Here is a 23331-nt window from a genome sequence, read left to right as displayed (position 1 = left end):
CAGGTCCACCTATGACTTGAGACCCCTCCACCCTCAATCCCTACTTTCTTTCCCAGCCTTGAGTCCCCGCGCTTCTCACCACTATGGTTGGAGCAGCCAACCAAACACTGTGGTCCACTGTATGCTTCTCTCCCCCTCACCTCTGCTCGAGCTATGTGGTAGCCCTGAAATTGTCCACTGTCCACCACCATGGCCATTCCTACCTGTCAGGTTGGAATTTGGCACTGCTACTGCCCTAAAGTCCAAAGGGACCAGGACAGTCTGCACTCGAGGTTGGCATCTGGATCAGTCAGATTGCAAACTGTCTTGGGTAAATTTCAGGGGATGCTCACATCTCCCAGATTCAGGGACATGGGTGGGGATTGGGAATCCATAAAGTAAGTTCCCTAAGGGAGTCAGGTATGCACTGAGGTTCTGAAACAATTGACCACAGGCTTCCATCTGGTGTGCAGTATTAGCTGTTTTCTCTGGTTAATGTGCATTTGCACAGGAAAAGTTGGTTCTTAGGGTTTAGAGAGATCTGATTTGTTCTCTGTTCTGCATTAGCTGTTGGGCAATGTCAGGCAAGTCAGTGCCTCTGAGTAGGAATAGTAACGCTCCCATCCCTGGGAGTTTTAAGATGAGATCGTATTTACCATTTTAACAACAGCAGTAAAAATAAAACTAAATAATCATCACATACTATGAAGGTACTGGCAACATTGCAAGCAATAGTTTGATTGCTCCTTACAGAGGAACTTACTTAGTTTTCACCATGACCTTGCATGGTGGACAATGTTGCTTTCTCCATTTCATATAGGAATAAAATGAGGCACAAAGAAGTCAGACAAGTGGCCCAAGTGCAAAATGCCAGTAAGTAACTGTAAATAGCTATACTTGCTTTAAATATCTGTAAACCACTGTAAACAAGGACCCATGTTCAGCTTGTCAGAAGCCCCTGCTTTCCACTTGGGCAGCAGAGCCCCTAGGGTAAGCACTTCACACACAGAAGCCTATTCTGCAGTATTTTACTAGATAGGAGGCTGTTAAGATATGCACCGAATATACCGCAACTCTATTTATAACTCTTACAAATCCTTGTCGGCTGCTCCGTCCTCCCTTCCCTTGAAGTTATACCTCCCACTCATTTTATTTTCTCATGCAGCTTACATGTCGTCTTCACACAAAAAAAGGCCAACAAATTTTGGTGAATAAGAGAATGCCTAAGGTAGAGAGAACAGACTGCCTGAGATGTGGAAATTCTTTAAAACATCTTTCCAGAGCGAGTGGATAAAATTAGTCTTCTTTACCTTGGTTAACTTCCTTGGTGTTACTTCATCTCTGGCTTTGGTACCTTCCCCCACTCAATCAATGAGCTAAACTTGCACTGGACTTAGCATTTCTTCCTTTGTCTCCAACACACACACACACACACACACAGAGGGAGAAAGAGAGAGAAATATTATGTACCCTGTTCCCATTTTTATTTATTTGCCAAGAGGAAAATGTGTAAGCAATTGTTGTAAGCAACAAGTTGTACAGCAACTGACTTTCATGAAGACATCAATGTAGCTTTAATGCTCTCATACAATGGATACATCTACCAAGAAGGATTAATTTGTGTTGCTGTGAAGTTCTCAAGTCCTGCCTAAAATACATCACCTCTAGCAGATTGTGGCTGCTGTTTCTCTGTAGAGAACAATGGAATGCCACTGATATACAAATGCATTTAATAGCAAACAACAGACCTGAGATTTCCAACAGCTTGGATTTCTCTTTTGGTTGTAAGTGATGAAAAGCCACCACCGATCAGTTTAGGCATGCTGTCTAAGGATTTTGGAGATGTCCACGTGATCTCAGAAGAGGGATACAGCTAGACCTCAGGCTGGACTCTCACACTTACATGCCATAAACATCATTGCCTTCTTTTTGGTCCCGCTTCTCTCTGTAAGTTTGGTTCATTTTCTTGCATCTCCTCTTGGTCTCCCCTTTGCTGGGGCCCTGGACTTTTCTGCACGGTCTCTACGGCTTCTTTTGTCTCTATCCGGTTCTCAGTTTTCCAAGGAAAGTCCTTCACGGGTGGGTCTAGTCTGGATCAAGAGCCCACTTGGGCCAGTGGAGCAGGGGCTACTGCGATACTCCTGTCCCTGCTCCAATCACACAGGTTGCTCCAAGAAGAAATTGCTTCAGGAAGAAGGAAGGGGCAGCTTGCAGGAGGCCAGGGCTGGAGTGACACTGGGCACATAAAATAGTTTTGTGTTTATGGAAATCTACCAAAAAGATTTAATTTGTATTGCTGTAAATGTCTGAAGTTTCATGATTCAGATGAAGCTCCGTCATATAAAAACAGGGTCTGAGAGACTACACTGTGGAGAACAGGGAGCAGAGAAGCCAGGATTCAAACGTCAGAGCTCTAGCAAAAGTCTCCAGCTGCCAGCCCATGGACGAGGGATGCTCTTGGAGTGGCTGAGAAATGTCAGGGAGAGCCAGAGCCCCTGGGCTGCTTGACTGCAGCTGCAGCAGCCTCCCTCAGAATCTAGAGCCTCTCTCGCTTACCACGATGGACCACGCAGCCTCGTCTTCTCCACGCAGCATGGTCTGAAGCTGGGTGGAGAGCGCTGTGCAACCTCTGAACAAGCTTTGTATAAGCTTTTATGTCAAAAAGTTCATTGTCTTTTTAGGAGCCAGGAGGAAATATTTGCATCTGTAAATATTCAAATGTGGCTTTGGTTTATGCCAGTACAACTGTGGTTGACCCTATGACCCCCTCCTCATATAATCGCCACGAAAGCTACCATTTCCAGACTGTTCTGTGTGGCACCTGCTGACCCAAGTGCCAGGGGCCACATTCACTTTTCTGTGTTAGTGCCCTTTACTCATCCTCCTGCCCGCCCTCTCCATGGTGTAGCCCATCCCTTCACTCTGACTCTGAAGTCTCTTTCCCAGGAGCAGGCTCCACGCAGGAGGGAGGACCTGGCTTTGGATATCTGACCCCTGCATGGTTCTTGGCTTAGAACCAAGCAAAGGGGCACCGATGAGGACAGCAGACCAGATCATGCGAAGGATGAAAAGGAAATGAGGTTCTTGGAGAGAAGGATCAGGTCAGTGAGATCAGATCCAATAAAAATTACAAGGAACCCAAGAAAACCCATTGCCAAAAAAGGATCGTCAGCAATTCCACAAAATGGTAGAACTCACAGGAGAGGCAGGAGAAGAAATGATGGTTCTACTAGAAAGGTTTATTCATCTAAACGTGCTTCAAGTCCTTGAAGAAGGAAAGGCGGGAACCGCCTTTGGAGACAGAGAGTGTGGCAGGCACTGATTGACTGCTAATGGAGCCGCATTTTTTTTCTGAGCCTGTCCTCAGGGAGTGACTGGAGTGCCAGAAAAGCTGCTGCTCCTTGACCGCACTGGGTTGAGATGTCACAGGCCACGGGCCGGGGCGTGGAGGGGAAGGGGCTGGGGAAATGTATGTTCTGTACTGAAACGGGGGTGGGGTGGGGGACACAGTGTGGGGGGAACGCTTGTCTTCGTGTTGCTGCCGCCCGAACCTGGGCGTGCACGTTTGGAGCTGCAGGGTGTTGAAGCTCCGTGCCTAAGGACAGAGTCCAAGGCTGAGAAACCTAAGATGCGGAAGGTGGCGGAACTCGGGTGTTTGAGGACATTTATGGTGCACCCTGCGCCCCAGAGAAACTATAGAAGCAACTGTGAACGGCATCTTCTACTTCTCTATTCTCTTCTCCTTCTTCCTCTCTTCCTCTTCCTCATCTTTTTCCTCTCTTTATTTCCTCTTCCTTTTCCTTTCACTCTCCTTCCTCTTTTGGCCATGCTGGGGACTGAACCCAGCAATGAGCTACATTTCCAGTCCTTTTTTTCTTTTCTTGAGACAGGGTTTCACTAAGTCACCAGGTTGCCCAAATGTGAGATCCTCCTGCATCAGCCTCTGGGGAACCACAAGCAGCTCAAACTCTTTGTCTTTAATTAGATGAGAGATGGAGAGGGAGCAGGAAAGTTGGTTGGGTGTCTTTTCTCATGTAAGAAACTGCTGAGTATTTGGTATTTGGCAAAAGCCACATAACTGAAATAAATGGATCATTATTAAATAAGATTCAGATGTTTCAAAGATTTAAAACATAAAAAAGAAAATATGGCACTGAAACAAAAATAAATATGCGAACATGAAACTAAAGTATCACTAAGAATCATGATACAGAATGTGTTAGTCCCCCTAGGATGACTTTTAGAGAAAATCATCGCCAAGTCGGTACATGTCTTCCCTTTAATTTTCCTTTCTTTTCTGCCTATTTATACACATAGATTATTAACTTTTTATTTCTTGCAAGCATTGTAACAGACTATCCCTGGCGTTCTACAGCTTCCTTTCTCATCTCGTCATATGTCTTTGTAAAGCAGTTGACTTTTCTCAGGCTTTTTCATGGCTTTCTGATTTCTGTAGCACAAAGCAAATTCATATATCTTTTGGGGGTAGCCAGGGGCACTGGCTGCTGAAACTAAACCTGTAAGATTCGTAGCTCTTGATATCCTAAAATATCCCCGAACAATAACAAAAATGTACATAAATGAGAATATTTATAATAGCTTTTTGTTGATAGTAACAGTGATAAGAACAAATTAAGAAACACAAATATGGCTCTATTTCAGATCTTGGTCACATCTGTTGATGATGTTAATATTTTTCAGAATGCAGTAGTGTACAAGTAATAAATTACTAACATTAAGGCTGCCCTTTAACTATATTTTCTCCTCTTCTTGTCCCTTCCCTTTTTTCTTTCCTCTCTTTCTGTCTCTTTTTTTAAAAAAATTTTTTGTATTGGGGATCAAACTCAGGACCTTCTGCTTGCAGCTCTCTCTCTCTCTCTCTCTCTCTCTCTCTCTGTCTGATCTCTTTGGCAAGGCTAGGGATTGTGCTCAAGGCTTAATTATGCTGGACATGTGCTGCACCACTGAACTACATCGCAAGTCCTTAATTTTCTTTGTCTGAAAAGCATTCTACTGTGGAAATTGCTAAATATTTTGCTACTTAGATAAATGCTTTCAAGCAGTAAGGTAATATGGAGTGCTAAATCACCTGTACATGGCCGGTTTGCGTTCTGTGATTATTAATGGGCTAATGGGCAGTGAGGTTTGAATGAACAGAACATAAATGCAGGGGCAGAAGGAGGTGCTGGCTTCTTTCCGGGAGTGACTACCTGAATTACACCGAACTCTTCAGGTTATTAGCAGCACAACTACCCATGGAAGGACTTATAATGCTGTCTCATGAAACCAATACATTTACTTTTCCAGATTGAATATCATTTTGTCAGTTCGGATACCAAAAAAAAAAAAAAAAAAAGCCAAAAACCAAAAATCAAACCAAACCAAACCAAAACAAAAGCCAAACTGAATGGATTTGCTGAGAGGAGATGATAATTTCATGTCATTTATTCAAATGTTATGATTCCAGTCACATTTTTTTTTATTTCTTTCAAAGTGCTCAACATTTTATTAAGTTAAAAAAAATCTTACATTTGTGATACACTAAGAAATAGCAGTGCTGCTTCTCAAAGGATGTATCCTTTAGCATTGAGTCATGGGTGTAGAAGTGGTGGAACCTCTGCTATTTTCCCGTGGAGAAATTCACACACTCACAATCTTGGCTTTGGACTACGCAGGTCAATTATCTTCTTCCTCACCAAAGTGGTTCTCAGTGATTTGCAGAGCAGCCCAGCTTCTCTGACAGTTCTCACGGAGTTGTAAAGCCTCCATTGTTATCGATCCCACCAAGTTCTTCCATCAGAAGACACAAGCTTTTCTTATCACTCAGCTTCTCTGCAGCCTGGAGAACATAAGAGATGGCATCGAGGATGATAAGGATGATCTTCACATCTGGGACAGTGAGCAGATTCAACAGCGGCCCCAGGACTCCACAGTGAACGAGCCGGAACGTCTGGTCCGCAGAAGCGCCCGTTGCAGGGTTAGCTACTGTCCAGACAGCTTCTTTCTGGACTTTGTATTCTCCATTTCTTAGCAGAGCCACCAAAGGAGGCATCCAATTATGAGTGATCAGCTCCTGGATGTGCTGGTGGGGCCCAGCGGCCACATTGCTCAGGGCCCAGGTTGCCTCCTTCTGGATGGAGGACCTAGGGTGCTGTAGGGACTGGGGCAGCACCTCAGCATGCCTGCATCAGTGGCCATTTGGGTCTGGTGATCGGTTCCTGTGACAATGTTCCCCACTGTGTGGAGAGAAGGGGTCAAAACACCGAGTTCCACACTGGTTAGGAGCTCCACCAGCCTGGGCAGGACCCCTGTGTCAAGTACCGGGGCGATGCGCTCACTGCAGGCATCCCTGAGGTAGGACAAGGCCCAGCGGGTGTCTGAGAGAATCTCGGTGTCCTGGTGCTGGAGGAGATGGGAGAGGACAGGCAGAACCTGCCTCACCGCCGCCTCACAGGGGTATGGGTCCTTGCTTCGGCACAGGTTGGACGAGTTCCACGTGATGTTCTGTAGAAATGTGATTGCTATGGTTGATGAAATCGGGCTGTCAGACGTGGCATGACATTGCTGGAGATAACAACATCTCTGAATTCTGGGCCATCACTGGCTATGCTGCCGAGTGCCCACACTGCCTGCTCACACACAGTCATATTGGGGGAAGACAAGAGCTCAGCAAGGAGTGGAATGGCACCCCCTTCACAACTGCTTGGGTGTTCGCTGAAGTCCCTGAAGCGATGTTGGTCAGAGCCCAGGCTGCCTCAAACTGCAAACAGGGGTGGTGGGATGACTTCAGGAACTCCACCAGCCTGGGGATGACCCCTGATTCAATGATCGTTTTGAGAGGAGGATTCTTTCCCTGGGACAGCATTTTCCTGATTGTCTGGGTGAGCTGGAAGCATACAGCCAGATCTGAGCTATTCATGCTTTGATTATTTCATCCAGTGTGAGACTGATCCCTTTAAGGAAGCTAGGTCAGGGGAAAGGTAGGTGATATTCCTCCTCTTAAATGCCTGCTCATCTTTCTTGGCCTTCCGGAGCTCCTGGCTGAGAGCCATCCTCTGTTGTCGCCTCACAGATGCATCTTTTCCTCGGTACTTAAATCTTTTCAGCCTCTGTTCTGGGGCATCCAGGGTCGGCATATTGACTAAAAGAGGAAAATCACCTGACAGACAGCTGCAGCCTCCAGCCCCTGGGTTGGCCTTAAATGCACTCAGCAGAAAGCAGGTGTTTTATGGCTCTTGGTCTTTCCCCCAAAACTGGTTTCCATGGAAGTCCCCAGTCACATCAGTCACATTTATTGAGTGAATAGTTAGTGAGTTCTTACTGTGTGCCAGGCACTGTTTTAGGTGCTGAGATTACAATAGCAAAGTGAACAGGAAAACACTCATCTCTAATAAGAATTAAATGAAAATTCTGTTTGGATGGCTTCCGCTCAAACTTGGGAAGAGAATGATGTTTACCATTACTCTGAACATAAATAAGTGACTCGTACTTTTATTGAGAGGAACTTTTAAATTTTACAAATGATTACTAAGAACGTGTTGCAGAGTCAAAATTCACAGCTATTGTTTGGGAAATTTAGAAACACTTCTGTAGTAATAAAACAGTATCTGAAACTTGTGGTGGGATTTATCAAAATTTATTTAAAATCTACTTCTCCTCTTTTGCTGCCTCATGCCGTATTGTGGGATTTATCAAAATTTATTTAAAATCTACTTCTCCTCTTTTGCTGCCTGACATGCCGTACCCAGACTCTTTGACTTGTGAGAGCTTCTCTCCCACCCCAAGCTACGCTATGGGTCAACATTCAGAGCTGGGAGTGGCTGGCCTGGTTTTCTGTAATTCTCTGTGGTGCTGGCTGGGATCCTTCAGACCTTTGCTTTCACCTGAAGTCCAGCGGGGAGCTTCGTGCTCTCCGATGGCCCGGTTTTCCTTCTGGCAGTCAGCGGGGCCCTTCATGTAGCCCACGCTGCCTCTCCAACTGGGCAGCTTGGACATGTCACCCAGCAGCAGTTTGTCAGAAAGCAAGACTCAGAAGTCAGGTGACATCATGTCCCCCACACCCTGTTAGAGCTGTCACAAAGGAGTTCTGGAACAGAAAGGAACAATCCCTGTGTCTGCATGAGGAGAGCTAAAGAGAGGTGCGTGGTTATTTGCTGTCTGCTGTGTCATGTGTCCTTCCGCTGTCCACTGTAAATTGGTATGAATTACATATATGATTATTCTGAATCGTAATTAGGCACGGCTAGATTTGACTGAAAGCCACACTGGAGCTCTACTTAGATATCAGAACCGTGGAACAGGGAATTAAGTCTCCATTCTCTTCATAGCCAGTGAAGCACAACTTATCATTTCTAAAAACTACACTTTCTCTCTTCCCAGATGAGCTCTGCTAGTCCATCCTTGTCAGCAAGACACACGAGGAGCAGCTCACCAGGGGACTGGGTTAATTTTTAATTGTCATGTTTATTGCAGTGAAAAATAGATCTGCCAGATGAGCTGAGAAACATGAAGGAGATGTAAAAATGCTGATTTGAATTCTTGCAGTGTTCAGTGAGCTCTCTTGGAAGATACATAATTGCTATGGCAGTGAGCGTTTGAGTAGCAAATACTCATGCCACAGCCTCAGCGGTGAGACTATGTCTTGGCCGCTCCATTTTGTGGGGTACTTTGAAGGCTTTTATGCCATCTCCTCACATACTGTGCTTTAATAATCCTCACATGGTTCCTCTTCTTGGCTTAGGGGTCATTTCCCAAAATGAATGCAGAAACAAAAACAACAGAAACAAAATGAAAGCGGAAACCTACCACCGCCGTTACCACCGTCGCCACACCAGTTCTGGTAGAAAGAAGTTAATGGGTGGCTCCTGAAAAAGGCTTGTGCGACCAAATTACTCTGGGAACTGTTCGTACTTTGTCCCTTTTTTGCAAGTCACAGGATCTCTTAGCATTTTAAAGATTCTGGAACTTGGGTCAGTCGAGTGGCTGATACAACCCTGCCGGACAGAGTGTTAAACTTTACCCAAATCAAGCACGGTATCCACGGTGTCATTTCCCCCAATTTCAGGTGTCTGTGGTCAAGTTTTGTCTGAAAATACTAAATGGAATTTCCAGAAAGGAAGAGTTCCCAGGTTTTTAATTGCAAGCCATTCTGAGTAGAGTGTTGGGGCCTTGCACCATCTGGCTTTCTCCTGCCCGGGATGTGAGTCACCCCTTTTTCTAGTGTTCACGGGCTGCATAGGCTGTGTTCTTGCCAGTCCCTCAGTAGCTGTCTCAGGCATCAGCCAAGCTGCTGTGTTATCCTCCGTCCGGGGCTCATGGCTGCACAGTGCAGGACCAGTGCTACTGGTGATTTGGACGTGGCACGGAGAAGCTGAAAAGTGCTTCCTTTAAGTGAAAAGCTGGACGTTTTCCATTTAATAAAGAAAGAAAAAATTGCACACTGAGGTTGCTAAGATACACAACACAGTAAGACATTTTGGGAGAGACCACATTTACATAACTTTCATTACAACATGTAGCTATATTAAATTCTTTTATTATTAAAATAGGAATAATATTTCTATCTATCATTGTCTTTCATCTCTTACTATGACGCACTTACAAGTTAAACCTTATCAGAGTTTTGTATGTACAGGGAAATGACTGTGTCGATCTAGGGTCTAGGAAGGTATCTCCCAAGGGAAGGGAGAAACTGTGCTCTCCTTTCACTCTTTCCAAAATGCACATCCATAAAAATAGTGCTTGCTCTGCCTGCCCCACCTGGCACACGACTGTAGAAGGATCTTACGCACTAAAATGAGAAGTAGACCAGAAGACCTCTCTACTAGCCTGCAATTCTGGTTGAGAAGCTTGAAGTATTTGTCTTGTTGGCTTCTATTTTTTGAGTACTAAGTCTTGTCATATGTGCCAGTGACTTAATTGTTGTAATTGATAAGTTCTAAGACAGGATGAGCTGGCATTTGTGTGGGTGCAGATTTCTTACTTTCAATCTAAATATTGAAGTTGATCCACTGCAGCTGAGTCACACAAGTATCTACCACACTGTACGAGACCAGTATTTCATTGGCCCTGTTGAGCTCTGGCCACATCTGTTTGTGGTGAAGTGGTTAATACGGGTTGCAAATGAAGAGTGCTTGAGCTGGGTAATTTGTCATCTACTTAGGCATTTTAAAATACTAATTATGAAATCTGACGACTCAGTCCAACACTACTCAGCAATGTCTGGGAAGGTTCAGAGCCTCTTGAATTTTTTTTTTTTTTTGGTTCCAATTTTGGGAGATCCATGGCTCAAAACACACATGACTACGATAAGTGTGTGTGTGTGTGTGTGTGTGGGCAGCTGTTCTCTGTGGAGCCTCAGAGGAAGGGGAAAAGGGGAACAGAGTGCCGCTTCTGATAGATCACTCGCATCTTTGCAATGGGCTGAGGACATGAAGGTGATGAAATGTGTTGTATGGCGGCCCCTTGCTGCTGAAGATCTCCTGCCAAAACCATAATGGAGATAAACATAGCAGGACCAGCCCCGCACTCCGACCCCCAATGCTATGTGGCACTGTTGTCTCCATTCCAGCAGGATGTTAGCAGTAAGTAGAACCTAAGGTACCAGTTAACTCAGAAGTTTTGTCCTGACCATAGTGTGTCAACAAGAATCTTGAATTAGAAATTCCCCGCTATGGGTTTTTGGGCCAAAAATATTTATGAAACTGCGGTTGCACCATTTCTCCCTCACCACAGTGACTGTTTCTTTATACCTCAGGTCAGGGCAGCAAGCTGATAGCCCTGAGCATTGGCTGGTCAGTCTCTGAGTGAGTACAGCAACAACAATTAGTAGCTACTGAGACACCAGGCTGAACTTGATCATAGGCTTTAAAGTCAAGGCTGAAAAGATGGAAATAAAGTGCTTGTAGATGGGGGGAAGGGGAGGAGGGGGTGAAGGGAGGGCAGGGGACAAGGGGAAAAAATGAGAACCAAGACCTGTCACGTAGAGGTGCAAGATCCCAATGAATGTAACTATACAGTATACCTAAAATGTACCAATAAACTCAAAGATGAAAAAAAAAATAAAGTCAAGGCTATTTCCGTCATACCTCTGACATCTTCCTTCTAGACCCTCACCCTGTTTACTTTTACTTAGAAAGCATAGGTAGCAGCATGATCATTAGTAGGAAGAAAATTGTGAAAGACTGAAATTTAGTGAGTGTCCTGACTAACTCTCCAGCTTGTCCGCCTTGCGTGCTGTTGTTTAGTCTATTTCACAACTGTGAAAAGGCTGAGGGTAACACAGGTGATTCCCATCTATACAAAAGGAGACTGAGTTTAGTAAATGCAACCGATTGCTGTTCTGTGGATACTGAACAGCTTTTCTGGCTTTATAACCCCTTGGAAGTTCATGTCTCATAAATTCGTGAGCCCTCTGAATTTTTTTGAACTATTTGTAACAACTACTGGTTTCCTCACTAATTAGTAAGTTAAATATATTTATCTTGCAATTAGTAAGTTGATACATTTTTCTTGCATTTATATGCCATAATTACATCTTATGTTAGAAGTTATCCTTGCATACCAGCATACACACTCCAGCCTAGATGCCTAAACTCAAAGCCAGCTGCCTGGCTCCACTATTTACTTGGAGGGATGAGTCCTCACCTTCAGTCCACCTAAATATCAGCCTGTGTTTCTTTTTCTATAGAATGGGGTTAATCGTAGTACCTGGTTGGATTGTTGTGTGTATTCAGTTCTATCCTATCGATATAAAGTATGAGTACATATTGGGTGCTGAAAAGATAAATGTTATTATTTTATTAATTATGAATATTTATGGACGAACAGCCCTGTTTGGACATCAGGTAGGATACGGCCTCTACAAGGCCTCTGGACTCATGAACCTCTATGGTCTGAGGATTTTTCTACTTGCAATTCAATTAGAAATACAACCACAGGTAAGAAGAGATGCAATTCACAACCCCTCATTTTATGAGTTTTTTTTTCTTGTAAAAAAGTGCTTAACATGGGCATTATATTTAGATTTTTACTGCCTTCCCTAAAAACATTTCCGAGTTGCTACCTGATCGTGAATTATATGGAGTAGGTTGCTGTATGTTTTAATATCCTTCTAGCCAACCTTTTTGATACTTGGGTGGCATTTACTAAGAACCATGATTACCTATGTTCTCTTAGAGAAATGTGTTCAGCTTTTAAAGACAAAGGCCAGGGAACACTGCACACCTTGCTACTCACAGTGTGGGCCAGTCTCATCAGCACCTTCATGGGAAAGATGACAGTCAGAAGACCAGAAGTTCAAGTGCTGGCCCAGACTTCCTCATCAGTCTGCTTTCCAATCGGATCTCTAAGTGATCTGAATGCACATACAAGTTTGAAAGGTAGGGTCCTAGAAATCTTTTCTGATAACCTTTCCCTACCTCACCCCCAGCTATTTCCACAAGGATGAGCTGCATCAAGCACATCCTTCACTCAGCACTGATTTATGTTTTATTCTCCCCCACTGCAGTCTCCTTGAGAAGTGGAGCCCCTCTATTTTCATTATTTTATCCTTGGCAATTAGTGCTGCAACAAATAGCACATTGTGAATTCTCAAGACTGCCTGAATGGAACTGAATTTCCTGCACTACAAGCCTTATAGAACTCAAAATCGAGGTGGATTTTTCCAGAGGCAAGCAGGGTCTCATGAAGCCCCTCAAAGACATGGAACAGGAATGTTCTAACACAAGACCTGTGGAGAGATGTCTGCATGATTTGATAGAGAAAGGGGTAGAGGTGGTACAAAGGGTCTCTGTGTTCCAAGAGGCAGCACTGGCCCCTGGCAAACACACATATTTTTGTGCCTCCCAGGTCTGAGCTCAAACCCTGGTTCTGTTCCCTTCCAACACTGAACTGAATTTCTCTGAGCCTCAGTTTTCTCAGCTGTCAAGTAGGGATTGTACTATGATTGTGTCTTAGCTTGGATTCCCTTGGAAGTACAGCTTGAGGCAAGGACTTAGGTGAGTGCTATTTCTATAGAAATGGATCCTTCACACTGAGAATGCAATACCGGGAAAGATGAGCAGAGGACTCAGAAAAATCATAAGGGTTTTGGTCAAGAATCTCTTGAGACACCTGTGGAACATATTCCCACAGGGAAGAGGGCAACCGAGGCTGAGTTGGAGTCTGTTGGTGTGAGGTTTAGTCTGAGTTGGGTCAGAACTGGCCACTACAGATGTAGATGAAACTAGAAGCCTGGGGATGTGACATAGAGCACGAGTGATGTCTGCTGTGCCTTTCCTCAAGGATCCAATGGGATCAAGTTCCCAAAGCCAGGTAGACAGTAAGTCCTCAAAAACCAGCAGCAGAATTGTCCACTTGGTGCCGCTGTGGGAGCTCCTGGTCCACTCCGTCATTTTGAAGATGTCCATACAATTCTGCTGATTCTTTCTCACCTTTGTGTTCTCTTTTCTTTCTTCTTCCTCTCACTTCATGTAACCCAAGAGAGGAAGGACTTTTGTTAGGAGGCAGTCGGAGGAGGGTCTGTTTAGAGATATGGTCAAAGAGCAGAGAGTATAGCTTTTTCTACTCCCTCTCCAACCTGCCATTTTAACCTCAGTGCCAAGAGAAAATGGAGTCACTAGAGAATCAGAAAAATGTGTGTGTGTGTGTGCATGTGCATGTGTACGTGTGTGTATATACAGAAAATCTTGTTTGTCTCCAGAGATACTTAGTAAAGGTGAAATGGTTGTTGCTGGGGCAGTGTGTGTATTTGCAGATTTTATCTTTTTAGTCAAAACCAACTTTGCTATTATAAATGCATCCATATGATTGCCCTGATTTAGCCTGGCAGTTATGACTCCTCCTCGGGGCCAAAAACCCCTCAGCCAAGACCCAGTGAGCTTGCCAAATTGTTTCACCCTCTTTTATTGCCAGAATTCATTGGCCTTTCTTACCTTGTTTTGTTTTCCTCTAATATTTTAAGTATATTAACCATAAATACTAGTATTGTTTACTTACCAAAAAATTGAAATCAGGAAGTCATGGAACAGCCATTCATCATGGGCTTTGGCTCAGTGACTTGAAACTGAAAATATAAGAAAAACAAGGGCACTGATTGTGTAAAGGCAGCTAAATGCCTGCAGGATAAATAAAACTGAATCAAAGAAAAAAGGAGTCCTAGGTAATCTGGATAGAACTTCAGCAGAGGTTATTTGTGTTCCAGAGGAAGCTTCTTCCTTATGGAGTCTTTTATTGTCAAAATATATTATAAATATATTTTTGTCTCTTAACTATTTGTCTTCTAACTATTCATTTAAAAATCAAGCCACCATTTAATGACAATAAAACCATTCTTTCTATTACATAATATAACCATATTATCTATATGAAGACTTTATAAATGTGTTCTAACACTATTCACGGTTTGCTACACTGGTAGGTGAGATATAAGCCTGGTGTGCTGGAGAATTAGCTCTGGGCTGAAAGAGACTTCATGTAAATAGAACAAATTCAAGCAAAGCCAAGCCTAGAGATAAAATAATTGATGATGCTTCTGGATACAACCAAACCTGGAGCTGGTTGTTTGTATGTTCACTGCACAAGCTAATATCCTCCAGTTTTGCTCTCTCCATTTTGAGCTGGATTTCTTTGACTTACCACGAACAGTCCTTCCATCAGCTCCAGTCATTATAAATAAGTTGTGTGGCTCAATCTGAAACTGTATCCAAGAAAAGGGTGTCAACTAGTGCTGCTGGAATGTATCCTTCCATCATTGAAAAGAGTCCGCTTGAAGTTTTCATTTAGATAAGACTTACTGGGGCCAGGGATTTTAGCTTAGTAGTTCCCCTGCCTGCCTCACAAGTGCAAGGTCCTAAGTTGGTTCCCTGGTAAAAAAAAAAAAAAAAGACACTGCTTTCATTAATACCTAAAATGACAGTATATATTTGAGATTAATGGCAACAGAGGCAGAGTTAAAGTTATTACTTGGTAGATCTGGTGACTTTGTTAGGTTATTTAATATTTTTATAAATTTTATTCTATTGAGGCAAAATATTTAACATGCAATCTGCCTGCTAAAGAAAAATTTAAGTGTACCTGACGCTAACATGGGCTGTAGCTAGATAGCTACAGTGTTATACAGCAGATCTCTAGAACTATTTTTTATCTTATTAACTGAAGTTTTATGCCCAGTGATTCTTAGCTCCCAATTTCCTCGTCCTCTGAGCCCCAGGCACCCAAATTCCACCTTGATTGAATGAATTTGACTATTTTAAATGAGTGGATAAGTGGCATCATACCATATCTGTCTTCTGGGTCTCCCTTATTTCACTCAGCCTGACACCTGAAGGCTCATTGGTGTTACTGTATGTTGCAAAATTTCTTTCTTTTTAAAAGGCCAAATAGTATTCCATTGTATTTAATGTTTTAGTTATATTTCTCCCCATATGTTTTTCTTAGTACTGCCATGTTTCAGCAGAGTGCAGGTTCAAGGACGAAGGAAAATACAAGGTAACAAACTCAAAAGTAGGGGTAAAGACAAAGCTGGAGAGGGAGTGGTGTAGGAAAACCCAGGGACATAGTAACCCCTGACATTAGTGTTAGCTGAGGCACAAAATTGATTTCAAGCTTCTAGTAGGGAATGACAACACTGAGACAAATTGGTCACCTCCCTATAAAGTTTATCTAAATGATTGGGAATTTTTGTAGCTTTTTTGACACCAAGACAACACAGAAAATGTCTCTTAAGCATGTGGCATTTTCATTAAAGTAAAAGCAAATCCGATGTCATCAGTCCAATCCAGTGTGACAGTGTGAGCTGTGCAGAGGGCGGAGGGAGAAGGTGAGGTCGAAGTCAATCACAGTTGCTGCTCCCAGGGGAAGGTCCTGAAACACCACCCCAAGAATAAATCGCAGGCCGGCTGGGATCCACCCAAGAGGTTCTTGGATATCATTTGTCTCACCACATTTTTAATAACTACCATGTCTTAATAAACTCTATCCCACATTCGTTTGGAACTCAGAATGTATGCACGCTTTAAATTTAATGTAGCTTCCAAAATTCTAGCAAAGACACGAGGTTGCAAAACACACGGAAACGTTGCCATGGGAAATTCTGGAAGTGTGGAGGCGACACCAGCATCTGCAACTTGCCCAGGCTCCTCTGATGTCCTCTTTTACAAGGTAAAACCCGAAAGCAGTCCTGCCCCAGTGGGGCCATTTCCACTCTGCTGATGCAGTGGAGCAGCAGATGGAACCAAGGTATCAAAAGGTGCTTAGCGTATTTTATTCATCAGTGTTTCCCTCTGAGGAGAGGAAGCTCGGGTTTGCAGACCACTTTTCTCAGGAGCCACCTCCACCGCTACTACCTGGTGCACGTTTGTTCTTGTTATTCCTTTCCCGTAGCCTGCTGAGGTTCTTTAGGAGGAGAAGGAGAGGCTCGTGTGTGTATGACCCCGGTGTAGACAGGGAACAGCGGCTAACAGAGGAAGGGAAGCTGTAGGGATCTCCCACGGAAAGGGATATAGTGGAGTTGTACCTTGTTCTGTCATTTGTACCTCGCCAAACAGCATTTTAAAGATTCCTTTTGGTAGTTATTGGTGTAGTAGGTTTGGGATTAGCTGTGCAATTGTGTTGATTTGTTTAACTCCAACAAGCGGATGCTGGAACTGGGTGACAGGCAGGTGGAATGTTCCTTTGGCAGCAGAGGACCCTGCCCTGGAGGTCATTTATGCTGCTGAATGATCCTGCTTAGAAAAGGCAACATTAAAATGGATAACAGTATAAGGAAGATAGGTCAGATATTTTATTTCCATTATGAGTGAATGAGGGAATCAATAGGATACTACAGCTGGTTCAAAGGAGAATAAAAAAAAAAACAAAACAAAACCCAAGCAACAACAACAACAACAACAACAACAATACCACAGAAAAACAGCCCATGAGATGTTGAACTGAATTTGCTTAACACATGTAAAACTGGTCAGTACCCACCGGATGTGATCGATTACCTGCCAGCAGATGTAACTGGCCTTTCTGTCCCGGGAACAATTTGTGTTACTTTTAGTTTTTATCTCAAAGACAGTAAAAAGTAGAGATAGCCCAGATGTGTGAGGGAGAGAAGGCAGCAGCTAACCTTTTGTTATTGTTATTCTCCTTTTCAAATCTTCTACAGTACGTCACCATTTCTCAGCGTGAGATGCATCCTTTCTGGAATGTTTTGGTTCGTTGTCATGTTCACGATAAAGTCTCACCTTGTTGGCATGGCTACGAAATCCTTCCATGAGCCCTTCTGGCCTGCCGATCTTACGCCTTACAACCTCACTTCTCATTTTATCACCTCCCACTCGCTCACTTCTTTTGCCTTTTCTGCAATGTCAGAAACCCCCCAGAGCAAAGCGTTTGGATGAGACGCCTTCCTGCACTGGAAACTGTGGCTCCTTATCAGCAGATTTCAGTTCAAATATCCTTGTAGAGACGCCCATCCAAAGCACTGCTGTGAGTCGGTCTCTCTTGCACTGCCTCCTTCAGCTTCTTTACAACACTTCTTATGCCAAACCCAAGATACAATTTTACAATTGCCATTTTACATCTTATCTGCTCTCTCTTTTACTATAAACTCGATTTGCCTGGGATAGTGCCTGGCACACGGAAGATATTCCACAGTTATATGCAAATTTTAAAAGTATTTTTATGGAAATTTTCTTGTACAGTGCTATATTTCAGTCGTGTTAGATGACTCCAGCTGTTATCGACATAACCTCCAAATCTCAGTGGCTTCACGTGATAAGAGCTTCTTTCTTGTTCAGGTCAAAGTCCAGGGCAAGTGCCTGGGTTGGATGCTTTTTTCTAAATCTTGGATTCACAGATTCGATCTCCTTATACCTTTCTTCAAAACTACGCGCACTACGCTGGCTCATTTATATTGAGTCACAGCAGGACACAGCATGGAAAGGTGGTCAGCTGTCCTGGAGGTGGGCTCTCTCTGTCCTCCTGTAGTCACCTGGCTGGAATAGCGTCATGCAGGTGTGGCCCTCTACAAACAAGTCTGTTCAGTCGTGCACCAGGAAAGAAAACAAAGTGTGCCGGAAATTGTGCTGGGTGGGTTGGGGGCACAGCTGTAAGCGCACGAACATTTTTAGAGTTGCAGCTTTTTAAAATACTGGATAGTCTTTGGACAGTAACATTCAGCAAGAGACTTTTAAAGAGGGGCTTCCCCTTGATGAAGAATTCAAAGAGGAGATCAGACAAGGCATTGTAATTTAATATTTGGAAACAGCATCTTCAGGCAAAGCTTAAACAAGGCATTTGAAAAGAAGAAAGAGCAGAGGGAATTTGAAAGCAGAAATATATTAGATAGAAGTATCTTTTGGCTCTTACCACCTGAAATCAAATATAATGTTTTAAGAAAGATATTTCAGGTAAAGCTGAACTTTTAGACTCACAATATCTGCATTATATTCTTTTCTCTGTTTGTAGACTCTCTTAATTCCATAACGATAGCTGAATCATGAGAGACAGGCACTATTTTAGCTTGAGTTGATTTTATGGACACAATTGTTACTAGATATTCCTGTGAGAATGGTAAAGTAGTTGGATTTTTTTATTCCTTTTCTCAGCGTCTGTGTAGACAAATATAAGTAAAAGATTTTCCTGATAGGAGCATATTAACCCAATTAATTTTCCAGTTTTACTACATGTTTTTCTTCTAAGAGAAAATACATCTATCCACTCAGTATAGATGTGGTACGAAAAAGCAGCCTTTCTTCTTTTTTCCCCATTCACAGTAGGGAAAATGTAATCGGGTATTAACCACACTTGTTCTTCTAATAGAGTGCAATTTTAGTGTCTTGCAATTTGAAGACTTAAAAATGAAATCACACCAAAGCAATTCATTCCTTTCAAAATCCAGTAATAGAACTTGCCATGAAGGTCAAACTTATCTAAGAAAGAGAGAGCTAATTCATGTGCATAAACTAAAAGTGGGATTGGGTTAATACTTAGGCTTATTGAAATATTGACTTCTGGCTCCCTAGTTTTTGTAGATTATTGAATAAATCAGCCTAGAGAATTATTTTACTCAAACCATGTTTGGGAAGAAACCTAGCAACCAAGATAAGCCTACTTTTCAGAATCAATGTAGTCTAAGGATTTTGGTTTGATTGTCTTGGAATGTTTGTCAGAGATTACAATCGTGCTGTGTGGGGATTGTGGCTACTTTGTTGCTTTGTAGAATATCAAGGAGGGGCATGATAGTATGTATCCTCTCTTCTAAGATGCTTATGATTGTAATGTATTAATTCCCTATTGCTACAGAACAAATGAACTCCAAAATAGTGGCTGAGAAACAGCCAACCGTTATTATCTTGCATGGTTTGCTGCATTAGGAAGTCAGAAGTAGCTTAGGTGAGAGATTCTGGCTACAGCCACTGGAGGATTTAGGCAGAGTAATGATGTAATCTGAGTTGGTTTAAAGGGTTCTAGCTGTCAGCTGGGCTGCACTCATCCGAAGGCTCGGCAGAAGCTACAAGGTCTTCTGCAAGAAGACTTGCTCATGTAGTGCTGGTCATTGGTAGGAGACCTTAGTTTCTTAACGTGGTGGCCTTTTCACAGGCTTCTCAGCTGTTCGTGTGTGTGTGTGTGTGTGTGATTTGAGGGAGCAAAATGACAGCCACAGCGTCCTTCTGACCCACTTCAGAAGTCACACCCCAATTTGTAATGTCCTACTCAGCCTTCTTCAGTGTGAGAATGACGTGACATGTCGGTGAGGATCGTTAAGGAGCAGTACTAAGGTCAGGGACCGCAATTAAGTTTCTTGTACACTGGAGGACGAACCAAAATTTGACACCCTTAAATTAGCAAATAATAATGAAGTGCAGGAGACTTAAAGGAAATAGGGCATTCAGGTATCTAAGAGACCACTAGTTGACATGAGGGAGCCTTTCAGTTGACTCTGAAATGCATGAACCCATAGGCTTAATAGAAACAATGACCCATTCTGAATAATTAGTGCACTGGCTCAGGAAACAAATATTTAATTCTGGTAGGGAGAATAAAACACAAATCACAGGATAGTCTTTCTCTGAAAGGCATTGGCAAATGTATACCTTTCTATGTGCTCTATTGGTGAACATTGAGAAGCTGTTTGATTTTCTAGAGAGATGGTGGACTACTGCTACAGCCTAATCTTCAGTTATGTTGTTTGCGCCATACTATCTTCAAACTTTCCTACACTGAACATTGGAAATGTATTTTCTGAAGCATTTCATAGGAGATTTAGTTGAAATTATCTATGAAATGACTGTGAAATCTGTACACGGAACCAGTAGTTGTGGAAAGGATCAAAATGTGTGGTTATTCATACCATTAATCTTTCCATGTACTGCTGTAATAAGTTCTCTAGTTTACCTTGTGTTAGATTAATTAAACCTGGAGCCAAAGACTTTGTTTTAGACTATCTGTGACCTTGGACCAATCACTTTAGTGCTGTACATGTATGTGCTTCTATGTGATTTTTCATTATTTTCATGCATTTCACAAATTTTGCTGGTGCCCCTGTGGCTACTACTGCTGTAATACCTGGAGAGGCAGTGACCAACAGGAGAGACTGATTCTCTATCCAGTGGTCTTTTGTATTTAAAGGGGAAGGCAAAATAAACACACAGATATCCTATGAGGCAGGTGATACTAAGTGCTCTGAGAAGAGATTAGCAGGTGGTGGGGGATTCAGTTTCACATCAGAATTTAGGGAAGGCTGCCCTCTTGGGTATAGATGCTTGAAGCAAAGAATCCACAGGCCACAGAAATCTCAAGGAGGGGTTTAAGGCAATGAAACAGAAAGTACACAACCCACATTGAGGAGTTTCTGATGTGTTTCAAGATCAGTACTAACCCAAATCCAGGAGGCTATGGGGAGGGAGGACAAGATAGTGATGGCTTTCTGAACGTCATCATAAGGATTCTGGATTTTACTCTGATGTAGGAAGCCACTGGAGGATTTAGGGCAGAGAAATGACAAAATCTGACTTGGATTTAAAGGGGGTCATTGTGGAAGCTGGTTGAGAAATTTGTAGTAAGGTATCAAATGTGAATGAATTCAGCTGGTCCATGGCGGAAACAATACTCTCACTAGGTGGGGAAAGAGGATGGTGGCTTTGTGGCTGTGGCCAATGGGCAGAGGTGGGGAACACTGGCAGTGTGGACAGGCTGTCTCTGGTAGTCTTTCAGATTTAAGACAGTGACTAGAGAAAGGGGAAACACTTTGGTCTATGCTGTTAGGAAGAGTCATTTCAATGTGCATATTCTTCTGGTTGCTGACTCACCCTTGTAGTACTTTAGTCTTTAATACAAACTTTTGCAAACTATTAATATGTATTAAAACTTATTTCTCAATCAAATGTGCAAACCTGGTTGATGAGCAGACAGTTCAAGGTTTTCCCACACCTCCTTTATTTACCTGAAGGACTTGATAGCGTAACAGCGGGATGCTCTAAATGCCCAGGCATACTCGCCTTCCTCTTGTTCTTGAGCAAGAATTACTAAGTGAGCAGGAATACTGCATTTTATGATTGGTGAGAGAATTTGGCATGATACTGTGTGCTTCAGACCAGCATTATACAAAAGAAATATAATGCAGTAAGTCCTTGACTTAATGAACATTTGACTTGTGAACTTTCACAGATACAAACGGACTCGGCATTAGGAGCATCCAAACATCGGTAGATGCGAACAAATCATGGAAACCGGCTTAGCGGTCTGCTGGACTTTGGCATAGCTGCGCTGCTGTGTGCTCGCTGTACAGTGCGACCGTGTACAGCAGTGTCGTGCTTAGTCAGAGCCCCGGATGTACGGAAGTAGGCCGTAAAGCAGTGGTGACAGGGAGGGGATGGCTAGGAAGCATAAAATAATAACCATGAAAACAACTTATTTACAGTTGTACTGCACTGCAACACCACTTTAAGGTAACTGTGAAAGTACAAATAGTTTATTTACAGTATTTGTGTATGTGCGTTGTTGTTGGTTTTTTTTAATGATTTACCTTGCATATTTGTGTCAAAGGAGTATAAGACTCACTTTGTTGGACTTAAAAACATTCTCCCTGAAGGGAACTTGCTTGTAAGTTGGGGACTTACTGTACCGCGTATCTATGTAAGTGACGATAAACCTCCTTCACTTCAGAAAGCCATCTATCTCATTCAAGAGGTGCATTTGTAACAAATTTCTTAATAACATTGGTGAAATGTGTTGTTTTGCTTAGATATATGCTATTAATGGTTGTAATAAATAAGCAACTAGATGAAATGTTTTAACACTGAGGGGCCTTGGTTACGGGAAATGAAAACTAAAGTTTAACAATTTGCCTACATATTTTTTTTTTTTTTAGTAGAGAAGCAGATCAATCAGTAGACTACTTTAAACATAAAAATATTGTAGAATAAGATTATGTGGTGGATGTGGAATAGAACAACTTCGTGGTAAAAGGCTAACCATTTAAAATTTCTGACTGTTGAAGGGCATTCTTGTATATTTGAAATGGATGGCTGTGGGTGTCAAATGGAATGGTATTTACATTCCTTCAAACAAATATAAAAGAGTGATGTCACTTTTTAAAAGTCAGTACTTTCAATATTCTAGAAATTGCGTACTTTTCAGCCTGTGATGAAAGATGTAGGTGTCAACTTAATATGTCAAAGCTATGTAGAGACTTTCAAATTTTTTGTAGAGGGCTGGAAACACAAACAACAGAAAATTATGACTTTCTGTACCTGTCAGCCAGGGTTTGAATCAAGAATCTTTCATTTCCTACATAAATGCCCATTGTCAAGTTGTTTAACCTCCTTAAGCCTTTTTTTTTCCTATAGCGAAAGAATAATAAGGCCTATCTTCATTAGGCTGCTGTGTGGGTGATAGATGACACTATAAAGTCCTGGCATGTAATAACTACTAATAAATTGGTATTTATCATTGTCAGAGTGAGTGGGAAAAGCGGTACTGTTCACAATGAAAAAACCCTGTAAGAACCTCAGGCAAACTTCCCCAAACCCACATCCAAATCTCGTCCACTCTCCCTGTGCCTCCCTAGGTTTTGCATGCTAGCATAGGCGAAGTTAAATTGCATAATTTGAAGGATTCAAAATGACTTGTCATATATTTGGATTTACATGGAGATCAGTACATTTGGAAGGGATTAATAACCTGAAAATATAAGGAGCTCAGCAGGAACCAACCAACCAACAAACAAACAATTTGGTTTATAACTGGGCAAATGACTAGCATGAACATTTTTCAAAAGATATTCAAATGGATAAAAGGTATATAAAACTATGCGCTAGTACTCATTACCAGGGAAATACCAGTCAAAAACACTATGAGGCA

At 42.5% G+C, this 23331-nt stretch overlaps 1 long non-coding RNA gene and 1 pseudogene across 1 annotated transcript; both read right to left on the bottom strand.

The window, feature by feature from the left end:
* Positions 1-5539: 5539 nt before the first annotated feature.
* On the bottom strand, positions 5540-7526 carry LOC104858084 (annotated as a pseudogene).
* An 8804-nt stretch (positions 7527-16330) lies between these two features.
* Positions 16331-17172, bottom strand: LOC104858085. The gene is made up of 3 exons (XR_779033.1): positions 17093-17172; positions 16496-16703; positions 16331-16374 (listed from the first exon to the last, which is right to left on the bottom strand). It is a non-coding gene; the product is annotated as an uncharacterized LOC104858085 (long non-coding RNA).
* Between the last annotated feature and the right edge of the window lie 6159 nt (positions 17173-23331).

Source organism: Fukomys damarensis, unplaced genomic scaffold (assembly GCF_012274545.1).
Source record: "Fukomys damarensis isolate Sample0158 unplaced genomic scaffold, DMR_v1.0_HiC HiC_scaffold_22, whole genome shotgun sequence".
NCBI lineage: Eukaryota > Metazoa > Chordata > Mammalia > Rodentia > Bathyergidae > Fukomys > Fukomys damarensis.
Note: the sequence above shows the minus strand (reverse complement) of the source record. Positions and strands in the feature narration are given on the sequence as shown.